General features: G+C 43.8%; 1 protein-coding gene across 1 annotated transcript in view; it reads right to left on the bottom strand.

Moving 5' to 3' along the window:
- The window catches only part of col6a4a (collagen, type VI, alpha 4a), a gene marked incomplete in the record, with an annotated part of 91,012 nt that extends 79,498 nt beyond the window's left edge, over window positions 1-11,514 (bottom strand). Inside the window, 2 exon segments of the mRNA XM_042225963.1 lie at window positions 5,473-5,544; window positions 11,331-11,514.
- Between the last annotated feature and the right edge of the window lie 1,392 nt (window positions 11,515-12,906).

Here is a 12,906-nt window from a genome sequence, read left to right as displayed (position 1 = left end):
CACCAACTGCAGGCCAACATGGCGGAGGTGGAAGGAGAAATTACCAGAGGAAATGATGCTGAGGAGCACCAGAACAGCACCAAGGGAGCCAGTGGGGAAACAGGAAGTAGTGACTGAAGTTTCAAAGTAAGAGCCAAGGGATGGGCCAGTAGTAAATCAAACAGTGATGTTCTTACAGAAGAATAAAACTGAAAAATGGCTAGAATGAGTCACTAATCCTTGGGTGGTCAATACCTGAGCAGCCCTCCAAAGTAAAAGTGCAACCAAGAAAATTATCAGCGGTCTCAATGATGTCAGACACGTGAAGCTGCACAGCAAAATCTCCAGTGTTAAATTAACACTGGAGATTTTGCTGTGTGGTGGGAAGAAATCCCTGCAGACGCCGTCAGAGCAGGAGAACAGCTGGAGCATAGACAGGATGTCCACATACTTTTGGCTGTTCAATGATCTGATGTGGTTTTTTTTAAGCACGTCTCCATCAGGGAACATTTGCACCAACCAGCAGGTGGGTGGGCTGAGAAGAAGACGTGAAAGTTTACGTGAAGAAGACATAAACTTTCAAAAAGAAAAACGCGCACAGTCTGAGTCACTGCAGTTTTAATGTTTAGAGTGAAGAATGCACAGCTTGAAGCTCTGCTGCATGATGTAAAGTCTCTGTCAAACACACAGGACCCCCGGGCGCCCGTGGGGGGATGATGCACTTCCCTCCCTGATTGAAGAAGTGTTTGAAAGCCAGATGTTTGTGCTCTGGATAATCTAAACCCAGGAATTTGTTATTCTGATGTATAGAAACCAAAGTTTGGAGCAACCTCAGCTCTGCTTTCAGCAGCTGATGGGAGTTTAAACCTTCAGCACCAGCAGACGAATCTTTATGCGTCTACTCTGTGAGGTTCGAGGAAAAGCACTGATGATGGAAAACTGCACCGGCTCATCTCAGTTTTTAAACCCACTCTTTGAATAGAACAATGAAACACCGAGGCAGCTAAAAGATGGATGTGACGGATTTGTTCAGGACTTTGGAGACCTGTGAAACGATCCAGATGTTTCAGCCACTCAGCAGCTCGTTAACACACTTACAGGCACAATCGAGAAAAATATGGACTTCCAAGAAATCGTTGCAGTTTTTCTCTGAACTCATGTGGTGAGAAAAATTACTTCAGGCAGGTCCGACCAAGAAACGTCTTCAAAACTATGCGAGTGTGCGAGCCTTCGAGTCCACCATTTATCATTTTGTGCTTGTTCTAACTCTGATAGAGGAGGCTAAACTGGTCAGGCTAAACTGGTCAGACAGGCGACACTCTGAGACATTTAAAAAAGTCAAAGTTTGGTTGGAAAGCAAAGAGTCTTTTTTCTGTTCCAAGGAACAATTTTCAGTGTGACACAACATCTTTTTCTTTTAACAATCTGAAATGCAAATCCCTGCCCGCTCATCTTATCTCTACCACTGACGTTTACATCAGTTATTAGAGGTTTAGATTCCCGGGTCGCACAGATCTGTCATATCTGGTTTCAGTCTTTGTTCAGGTTCTTCACTCAGCACGGAAACCTGTTAGCGTGTTTGTTCACGCAGGGAAAGCCGGCGTTTCCATGGCTACAAACTCCAGGGGCTGGTTATTCTGACCAATGAGAGCAAATCCAGCCCTTCTGTTGCTTTTCATTGGAAATGCAGATCTGAGATCTGTGCCAATTTCTCTTACCAGTCCGTCAAACTGGAGCCAACCAGTTAACTTCAGGATGTTTTTAAAGTACAAACTCAGATGCACCAGTTTGCTAAATCAGATTTTAATTATTGGGAAAATTTCACCACTTCAAAAAGAGCCGAGGAGAAAAACGCGCCATGCATTTGTTATTCATTCGCCTCGTCAGCTCTCTGCTTTTACTAAAGTGGCTCTGACTCACAAACAGTGTTGGTCAAGTTAATTGAAAAAAGTAATCAGTAACTAATTACCGATTACTTCCCCCAAAAAGTAATCCCGTTACTTTACTGATTACTTATTTTCAAAAGTAATTAATTACTTAGTTACTTTTTAAAAACACGATTTACAACCTGAAGAGGTGATAAAGCGATAGATCTTTCAGCCCAATTCTACTTTTTCTGCATAATCCATCATACAAAATGTAATCAAATGGAAAAGTCTCTTTTTAAAACTTGTTTTATTAGTTTTAATCTTTTAACTTTATGCATCAAGCAAAAATTTAATTATATGCAACATTCTCTGACTGGAAGAAATTAGTTTAACATTTAAACCTATTTTCTGCACATTCCAGCACATAAAATAAAATATTTTTGTGTTTACACTCAGTCTTTCAAATAGATGCAAGTAAAACACAGCAGAAAATAAATAAAGTCAAAGACTCAGCGGTCCTGTTGCTCTATTTTCACCTGTAAAGCAGGAGTGGGGTAGGCGGAGGGTTACCCTGGTGCAGGTGTGCCGCGGTCAGTGGAAGAATCCGCGAGTTTCTCTGTGAGTTTCCCATTACGTCGTAGCTACTCGGTGCTTGTTGGAAGTTTAGGGGTTTTTTCGCTGTAAAAAGAAGTTTTCTTCCCACGCACAGCGGACACTCATGTTTTTGTCACTTTTTATGGAATCAAACTCAAAGTAAGGTCAGTACTTCCACGCTTTAAACGCTGCACGCTCATACTCTCTCTGCACTCGATATGTGATCCATTGTTGATCTGCACACAGCTGTTGTCACGAACGTCGCACTCGCTTACGTCACTGTCATGAGACATTCTCGCAAAAAAATCACGGTTTTAGTAACGCAGTAACGCAGCGTTCCTACGGGAAAGTAACGGTAATCTAATTACTGTTTTTGCAATAGTAATCCCTTACTTTACTCGTTACAAAAAAGTAATCGGATTACAGTAACACGTTACTGCCCATCTCTGCTCACAAATGACCTTTCTCCGGCTCTTCCTGCAGCCTCTCAGTCCTTCGTGTCTGAATCTTAAACTCTGAACTGAAGGAAACCCGACTGTTTCACCTCATCCGAGCCTTTTCTTCTGTTCTGAAAGCTGGCGAGGCCTGGATATTCCTAGTGGGCTCATCACCTTGCAGGTGGCCCAGAGACTTGACCACCTACTCTACCCTGACCAGCTGACATCTGCGACGAGGTGTGGTCAGATTTAAAACTGAATATTCAGAGCCCAAACGCCTGGGATTCGTTTTGTGCATGTTTCTCCTCTTATTTGAGAGTTTGGAGATGTGAAAATAAAAATATGCACAGCTGTAACAGTGATACAAACACAAAGGAAGCATTGTAAGCACACGTTAGCTAACCAGCAGACTGGTGTTACCCACAGAGTTATAATCATTAAAAAAATCCCCCCCTCGTGTCTGGCAGCTCTGACGAGGCGTCTCGCATTAGCTTAATTTACTGAAAGTGCCTCTAAAGCTGAACGAATGTTAATGGAGCCTGAAAAGAGGGCAGTGAGGGTCCAAAGATGAGAACTCCATAAAACTAAAATCCCTCAGCATGTTTTTGTTCAGAGTTAGGAAACCAACCAAAGCTCTGTTACTTAAAAATATTTGTGGTTTCCCAGAATTCTCACCGGGGCTAAAATCTGATATCGGTAGTCGCCACTGAAAACAAACAACATAAATTACGGAGTATTGTTAATGCACCGAGGACATAAACTGGCTCAAACATCAGGTCGGTGCAGCCAGAGACAGCAGCAGGAGTCTGGGCTGATTCGGTCTCTGTGCTGAAGGTGGTTCAAAACCAGGAAGTGATTATGTTAGTAACAGGAAACTGGCATGAACCTAATGACAGGACAGGGGAAGTGAAACTAAATACATTGAACAAAGAACACAAGACTCCTTCAAAATAAAACAGGAAACATGGAGAAAAAATACAATAATCAACAAAATAAAACTAAAATGTCTTGGTACTGGGTCGCACCGTGACATTTTTCTTCCTGTGCAATCGACTGGAAGGCAGACAATGGAGCACTACAGCAATACAGCTTTTGAGGAGCGGAGATGTGGATGGTCTTGGATGGTCTGTTAGCACAGTGACCTTACTTTTATTTTTATTGCACAACAGGACAAGAGTGTGACAGTAAAATTGGACAGAAGCTGCTAACACAGCTTTGGTCTTTGCAAGTGTCTGCACAGACAGCATGCTAACGCTAAGCTAGCCAAGAAGCCAGACTGGTGTTAGAGCTGAGCGCACGCCGACCCGAGCCTGCAGCCTGAGCGACGAGCACGCAGCCTCCGTTTCTACCTGTTCGTGTTTGTAGAGTCGTCTGCTGGTTTTCAACTTTGCTTTGTGCGTTTTAAGTTCAGACGTAAACACTAAGACAAAGATGTGAATCAGGCGGCTGGTGTGGATATTGATGCAGTGCCATAGCAGCGGATTTCAGGGCGAATGGTTAGTATCTAAAATGCATGTGTTTGTCCCAGGCAGTAAAAACATGAAAGTGCTGAAGTATCATTTGATTTTTGTGTTTTACTCGAACGCATGCATTTCACCAGAAATTACATTTCTGTTGCAGGGGAGGACTGCAAGACCGTCCACAGAACCACGCGGGCCTGGTTCTAATCTAGGACCACATGAACACTGACATGTGATGAGGAGCTACAGACACAGAGCTCTTCATTGGGAGCCTTCTGTGTTTCAGGTTGCTGGAAACTGACTGAAACTAAATCCTGTATTTACAGATGCTTTTTATGTTTTCCTTTTGAACACTGGAGCAGCTTTTTCTGCACTTTTTAATGTGAGAAAACCACTTTTGACTTGTTTGTTTGCATTTTCTCTCACAATGTTCCCAATGTGAGAGAAAATCAAACAGCAAACTCGAAGGGCTCAGAACTAAAACCGATAGTTATCTGCAGGAAACTCCTCATTATGGATTTGTTGCAGTAACATCCTGGAGAAAGCCGGAGCTAAAGCTAATTATGTAATTACTTCCTGTCACAACTTAAACTAAGCAACAACAGATGAAAACCACAGAGGATCAGAGACGACCCAACATCAGCTTCAGCCACCAATAAAACTCCACAATCAGCTCCCAAACCAACAAACGTCACCGCAGCAGTGGAGGAGGTGAATCCCTCTGAGGCGAGATTAAAGCACCAAAGAAGAAGAACAAAGATTCGAGCATCTGTGATGAAATGTTAATTAAACACTGAAGGTTTCACAGCTTATTTCAGGTGTCAGTGTATGTGTGCAGTGAATCAGCTGCGAGGTGCAAGGAGAAACCAAACAGATGTCACATGTTTACGAACACTCATGGCCAACGATAGAAGTGACGAGACTATGGCCTGTATTTGTATAGCGCTAGAGTATCAGGAGGCAGCCTGGGATCAAACCACCGACCTTCTGACGAGTGGCTGCCCTGCTCTGCCACCTGAGCCACAGCCAGAAATTAGAAAATATATTCAGTTTTATAAATTTTTACAGTTCGGTAACTGACTTTTCTTCTTCTTTATTAAACGTTTAAGCAGGATTTTAAACATAAATCACTACCTGGCAGAGAGTCGGCGCTTGGCTCAAGGACACTTCAGCTGGATGACGGGTGGTCAGGAGACTCTGATGATCCTGGATCGCAAAAACAAACAAAGAAGAGTCAGCATCAGCAACCAGCAGCTTCGCCCGTAACGCTGCCTCGACATGCCAAACGCTCACTCGCAGGAGGAACTCTGGGTTTATCTAATTAACCTCGTTTTGTTTAGACATCTGTTCAATGAGGCGCTGCAGCTGCACGCAGAGCTGTGTCTACAACACATTTCCATCATGCAGTTAACAGCTTGACTTCAGATTTGGTTTCCGCTTTGGTCAAAGGGCCATCTAACGTGTAACTTCAGACAAAGCTGTGAGATCAGCTGATCTCGTTTCCAGATGTCATTAGCTGATGAATTTCGTCGGATTCAGTTTGAAAGATTTTTGCTGGATGTTACATCAAAGCTGCTTTCCCCTGCGTACAGTTGCTGCACAGCTGCAAACCACCTTTTATGCTGTGTCAGACTGATGTTGCGCTGTTCTGGGATTAAAGCTGCCCGTTTGAAGTGCAGGTATTCCCTCATGTTCTGTCAAAGGAAACCATTGCTAATTTACATGTGTGGGAAGCTACAAATGTTCAGATTGTAAGGCAAACAAATCAAAAACAAAACAGCGTTTGGTTTCCTCGTCTTGATGTGGTCGACTCTGAGCTTTATTTGAAGTGCCAGTACACTTTCCTCTGTCATTTTAAAGTACAGACAGTGTCACGTGTCTGTTGTTCTAGTAACAGCACAGTCACAGAAACTGTAGAGCAGCTGAAGTCCGTTACACTTAGGGTTAGGGCAGAGCGGTTTACCAAAAGGACTTCACAGGTGTTCCTGTGGTTTGCAGCAGGTGCGCTAATGAAACATTAGCAGAGAAGACGTAGCAGCTGGACCTCTGGATCCTGTTTCAAATCACAACAACAGTTGCTTTATATTGTGAGGTTGACCCAACAATCATATGACCCCCTATGAGCAAGCATTTTGGCGACAGTGGGAAGGAAAAACTCCCTTTTAACAGGAAGAAACCTCCGACAGAATCAGGTTCGGGGAGGGGCGGGGCCATAACATGGCTGCTGTGAGGTCACTGTGCTAACAGACCATCCAAGAAGGCGGAGCTCCGGTTTTGCAGAGTAAAAATCGGAACACTAATCAGCAGGAACCTGTTTTTGTGTGACGCTCCCAGCTTGAGAATGAAGCTACACAGCAAAATCTATATGGGTCCACTCCTCTGAGTGTTAAATACAACACTGTTGAGTGTTAAATTTACACTTTTGACAGTGTTATATGTTTAAAAGTAACCTAGTCAGTTTTGAAGATTAACAAAGGCTAACACTGAGCAGTGCTGATCTTCTAACACTGGAAAATAACTCAAGGTGTTAGAAATATTCCCGTGTGATGTTCCAGCTCACATCCGATGCTGGTATATGACAAGAAGTCATGAAAAGCACACTAGGTCCACTTTGTCTCTTTGGTGGACGTTCATGTTAAACATGACTGTTTCCAACACTGAGCTCAGTGCTTGCATTCTGTTTCATGGCACAGAAGCCACACCCACCTCAAGCCCTCTGTTTTTCAGGGGCAGCCAATCAGAAGAAAGGTGAGAACAGCTGTAGCCCAGTGTGAGATAAAGAAGGCTCATTTTGGACAGCTGATCATGCAAAGCTGCTGAGTCCTAGAATCAAAGTACAGATTATGGCGCACTGACGAGATTTCCATTCATGTGAGGATGAATCCATCAGACGGGGCACTGCATAACCACTTTTCAGTTTTTGCTTCACCTTCCAAAGCTGCTGCTGATCCATCAGTCTCACATGTGTACACAGAAAATACACAAAACCAAAGGCGCTTCCTGCTGCGAGGCCAGCGTCCTGCTCGAGAGCAGATAAACAGGAAAAAATAAATCAGATGTGAGCGGAGGAGTGGCGTGTCTGCAGGGACGTCTCCGCTTTCCCCAAACACACTCAACATGTGCACGAAAGCCTCCATCGCACCTTTCCTAATTTGGCATCTCGATGTATGCTCCAGGACAAACTGTCATCGGTGCCTCTCGAACTGTCGCTGAGTTTGTACCTGGAGCTTTTTTTAGATTCTAATTATTTAAAGCAGCAGAAAATTAAAGAACACAACATGTCTGTATGTCCGTGCCATCAGCTGATGCTCTGTGAATATAACACAGGCCAGATGCAAAAACTGAGCCAGCGAGAGTCACATCCTCCCATCATAACAGAGCAGAGCCTGATGCACAAGTTTCAGCTCAGAACATCAGCAGATGTTAAAAAGACTCCAAAGGTCCATGTCCTCCAGCAAGAAACTCGCTCACGGTTTCTGTTCATGCGCCAAAACTAAAGCATTATGAGACCCTGGCGGCGGCGGCTGCTGGGTTCATGTTTCCCAGAATAAAACAATGAAAGTTGGACAGACTCAACTATGGTGAAAACTCCCACTTCATAATCCCTCCAAGTGGGATGATTACACGTACAAGTATGATTGTGTTTCTTTAGTGAGACAGTGAATGTGCCTCACACCGTGTCACATGATGCAGTGGGAGGCATTCGTGAATCATGACCAGCTGACAAACTGATTTAGTTTCGAGAACACTCAGGAGCTCAGTTCAGACCCGGGCCCAGCCCGCTCCCCGTACAGGTCTCGTTTTACTATCAAACGCATGCATCAATGTAAATATCACCATATCACGTTAAATTGTATAATTATTTTAAATTCAAAATAGAGTATTTAAAACTAGAATGGGAGGCAGAGCCTTCAGTTTTCAGGCCCCTCTTCTGTGGAACCAGCTTCCAGTTTGGGTTCAGGTGACAGACACCGTCTCCACAGCCTCCACTTTCTACTGCTAGTGACCACACAGGTCGTCCTTAAACCCAAGCTGTTCAGCTCAGATTGGATCGTTCTGCAGAGGCTACGTCACTGTTTGTGGAGGAATTTCTGAATTTGTGCTGCTTATCACAGCCCACCGAGATGAGAGCAGACACACACACACACACACACACACACACACACACACACACACACACACACACACACACAGGAGGAGGGGTCTGATTCTAATCTCATGATCTGATTGGTCCCTGCCTTCACAAACTTTCCCTGCTAATGACTTTACATTTAGAAATGTAAACTCTGACCAAAAAAGGCCCAACAGTACAAACACACACACACACACACACACACACACACACACACACACACACACACTCTCTTATGGCTCACAGGAGGGGATCTAAGCTATAAAATGAGCAGGTCATACATGGCTGCAGTCGACAGTGTGGGCGTGTCCATCGTTGTGGGTGTGGTGTGTCAGATCAGTGTCATAAACTGATTTTAATAAGCTGACGAGTGGAATACAGTGGAAGCCCCCACCCTCAGTTTTCAGAATAAAAGCTTTCTTAAACTCTCCCACAGCTCCACAGGTGGACGCTGCACGTCTGTAACTCTGCCTGTAGCATCACAGGAATAATTAGCGACACTTACAGTCACATCCAAATAAAACGTCACTCAGAGGCCACGCCCCTATCAATGCAAATTTGCATACTTGCATAAATAAAATCTTTCAGAAGAGGCTGAGAGCATCGAGAAAATGCTGGAGAGCGGTGCTGATTCTGGACCTATATGATGAAACTGCAGAGCTTTTTAGGCGCCGTCCAAAGACTGAAATGGAAACCAGAGGAGCTGCAGTTGGAGAGGATGGGGGCTCACCGTATGGAAGTTCAACAGTGACAAAAACACGACACAAACCTGCAGAGAAACTAATCTTTGTTTTACAGATGTCAGCTTTTATCAGCGTCATTTGTCCTTTTTTAAATATTAGTCTACAGATACGAACACATTAACCACACAGCACAGCTTCAACTCGAAGCTTTTACATTCACAGCTCAGCAGTTAGAGCTCTGATATCCCACAGCGTCCATGAATGTCTGCATCTCCGCGAGGGCCTGCAGAGACTCGCACGGCCATCCTCAGCCTCATCCTTAAAAACAGTTTGACTTCCTCTCCAACACATTTGTTTGATTATTATTTGATTATCTGAACTTTGTCTGTTTCTGGTGTTTTTCAGTGGACATTAAGCTCGATGTTACTCAAAGGCAGTGACTTGTGTTTGTCTCCTACCCCAGATTAATCCTCAGATTAATGCTGGGATGGATTTCATGACTCCTGGCTGAGAGGAGGACCCACAAACTTTCATCAATAAATTAAAATCAAACAAACTTAAGTGCGATCTTGGTGGTGTAGGCAATATTCAAATGAGCTCACGTCAGGGGACCCAAATGAAGGTAACTGAAATAACACCTCACAGAATGATAAGAAATGTTTTCATTTTATATTTTGTGTCTGTCTGTAACAGACGGTCACATCTTAACATGTTTAAATATTTTAACTGATGTGTTTTGTGTCCTTTTAAATAATAAAAATCTCATAAAACTTGTGCAAATGTTGTTTTCTCAGAAATCTGTTTTTAGCGTCTTCATCCCAAAGATAAGTTCAGGATGTTTGAAACAGAAGAATCGATCAGAAATAAGGTTGTGTTTAAAAACAAAATCTATTTCCTGATTCAAATCGATTTTGGTCTGAATAAAGTGATCTCGATTCATTAAATCCTGGATTTAAATATAAATGTAATTAATCAGAAACTCCAGAATCAGCTCAACCAGGAGATGAGAGCAGAAACACAGAGCGTGGATCGTCCACAGAGCGTGGATCGTCCACAGCCGTCGGGGCTGAAACACAATGATTGCTCAGCTGTGATCGAACCTCTGTGACTCTGCTTCACTTCAGCAGCATCAGGTTGCTTCAGTCTTTGATCGACTGCAGAAGAGTTCGAAGCTTCTCTGCTATAAAAAGCCAGAACAGGAAAACCTGCTTCATGTTTTATCCTCAGTTACTTTGACACAAAGACGTCTGCAGTGATGCTCACACCTCTGATGGAGCCTCACAGCGTCAGCTTTGTCTTATACATGGATACGTGCTGATAAACGATCAGAGTTTTTCACACTCGATGATAGAAATCGGTGAGGACACCCAGCCCTAATCAGAAAGTATTGATTGTCCATGCATTCTGGCTCTGACTCCACCCGAGCCTCCAGCAAACTTTTCTCATGCAGTAAAAGCTAACAGCTGAAAAGTTGACTCTGAGTTTGATTGTGATAAAAACTAAACTGATGTCCTTGCCAAACAGTTTCTGCTTGAAATGAAAAAGCTCTTTAGATTTTCGACGTTAGAGCATTTGAGACATTTCAGAGTCAGCAGTATTCAGATGAAGCCACAGTCACACTGCAGCACCGCAGGCTGAGGCTAACAAAGACTCTACAAACCACAAAACCCAACCAGCAATAAAAAACTGCACCTCATCGCGTCTCAGTGATGAACCACAAAGTAAAACATCTGAACGACTGTCTCTGACTAAAAATCAAACAATCATCACAAAAACTGCTGCAGGAAAAAAAACTTTGCACATTCTGTGCATTAAAAAGCCTCCATAGACTCATTTACCTCACAGATGAAATGCAAACAAAGCACTTTAAATGCATCAGCTCCTGTTAGTCTTTGCATGAATAATAATCAGCAATAGGAATGAATCATTTCCCCACACTTGTCGTCCTTTACAGGAAACATTCATAGCTAAGCGTCACCTTTCTACTGTCTGACACAACATTCATGTTCAAACTGAAATAAATGAATTCACAGGTTAAAACTGAGGAGTTTCTGAACCAATGAAAACTGCACAGAGAAGCTGCATGAACATCAGCCTCTGAATCAATCACTATCTGCTCTTTCCCCAGATAAATCGCTGCAGCCATCCTACCCATGCACAGGCTGCGAGTCACTTACAGATGTGCCGCTCTGCGTCCGTGCCCTCCACACATACAGCACACGAGTGGTTAGCCATATAGGGAGCTGTAACTTTTTCTGTAGGAAACGCCTTGCTGCTGTCTCCACTCCTCCCACCAGCCTGCAGTGGGGGAGAAGTGATTGCTCATGTGAGTGTAATTTATAGCTAAAGACACCAGATTGGTCTGTGGAGTTTACATGTTGTTCTGCAGCAAACCTGCTTCCTGTTTTCTTCCTTGAGCTCTTACATGGCCTACATACTTGGTTGCTTCTCTGTGGTGCTTCAGAGGACACACCGGTGGGCTCTTCAGAGGGTGCTGATATAACATGTGTACATATGTTCAGATGAACCACACCAAGCATACTGTGTGCTTACAGCTTTGACTCCATGGTTGATCAGTGCACCTCATTCCCTCAGCTCATTATGTGCTTCTCTAGGAAAGTCCCGCCTTCTTCAGAGGAACAGACCCTGCATGCTGTACAGGCCCCGCCTTTTCCTTGGAGCTCCCATGACAGGAAACTAGTTTCTGGTGCTGATAACAGTCAGTGACGGTCCGATTCTGGCAAACCTTCAGCGCACCGCCTCGAGAATGAGACGACTCCCAACATCTGCTCGAGAAACAAAAAGACTTACTGAAGAAGTGGAGCGCACGTGTTCACTGGGGAAGGTTTTTCTTCCCTGCAAGAAAAAAATCCAAGAAGAGAATTCTCATCAGTGAAGCAGCTTAAAGTGAAACATCTGCCTCCATCGCAGCCGCCCCGAGGCCCAAAGGCAGAATGTTTCAGCTTGTACACATCTGGATGTGCATTAAGGCTGATCAATGACATTTAAAAAATAAAATCGTATCAGAAACGTGAGCTCGGACTTCCTGGAGCCCCGAAAGAGAGGCTGACACTGAGTTTTATATTTGGCATTGTGGTATTTTGACTGGTGTTTTCTTATTTCTCGTTCGGATCTTCATGGATGATTTTACTTATGTTTACATTCTCAGATCCTCTTACATGTAGTCTAGCCTGTGTGTTACGGGTTTCGGGTGTTTGTGGACCCAAAAGCAGGCACAGGACAGAGAAAACCAGCCGTTTATTAGGCTGATAGCAAAAAACTAAATCAAGGTGAACTGGAGAAACTAAAGCTATGACATGAACACAGCCTGAACAGGAACATGAAGAAAACCTGAGACATGAAGAGCCGAGACTCACGGGACATGTAGCGAGACAAACACAGCTGACACAAATGAGCCTGAACGCCACAGAGGAAGTAAACACACTGAACACGGAACACCAGACTCTTCAAAATCAAACGGGAACAACAAGAGACGAAGACATGACGAGCTTGACAAATGTCGAACGAGGAACAGCAGACGTGACAGACGGGGAGACACAGAACACAAGGAGAGACGCAGATAAGAGGGACGAGGACACGGGCACAGAGGACAAGACAGACTTATACAGGAAACAAGGACACATAGAAGAGACATAACTAGACTCAATAAAATAATAACACAATCATTAAACAAAATAAACTGGAAATACTGGGTGACAGATCTGGGCCTGACACTGTGATTGTGTTGCTGGT

The sequence above is a fragment of the Haplochromis burtoni genome, unplaced genomic scaffold (genome assembly GCF_018398535.1).
Source record: "Haplochromis burtoni strain Fernald_Lab_line unplaced genomic scaffold, NCSU_Asbu1 Contig_190, whole genome shotgun sequence".
In the NCBI taxonomy this organism is placed as follows: Eukaryota; Metazoa; Chordata; class Actinopteri; order Cichliformes; family Cichlidae; genus Haplochromis; species Haplochromis burtoni.
Note: the sequence above shows the minus strand (reverse complement) of the source record. Positions and strands in the feature narration are given on the sequence as shown.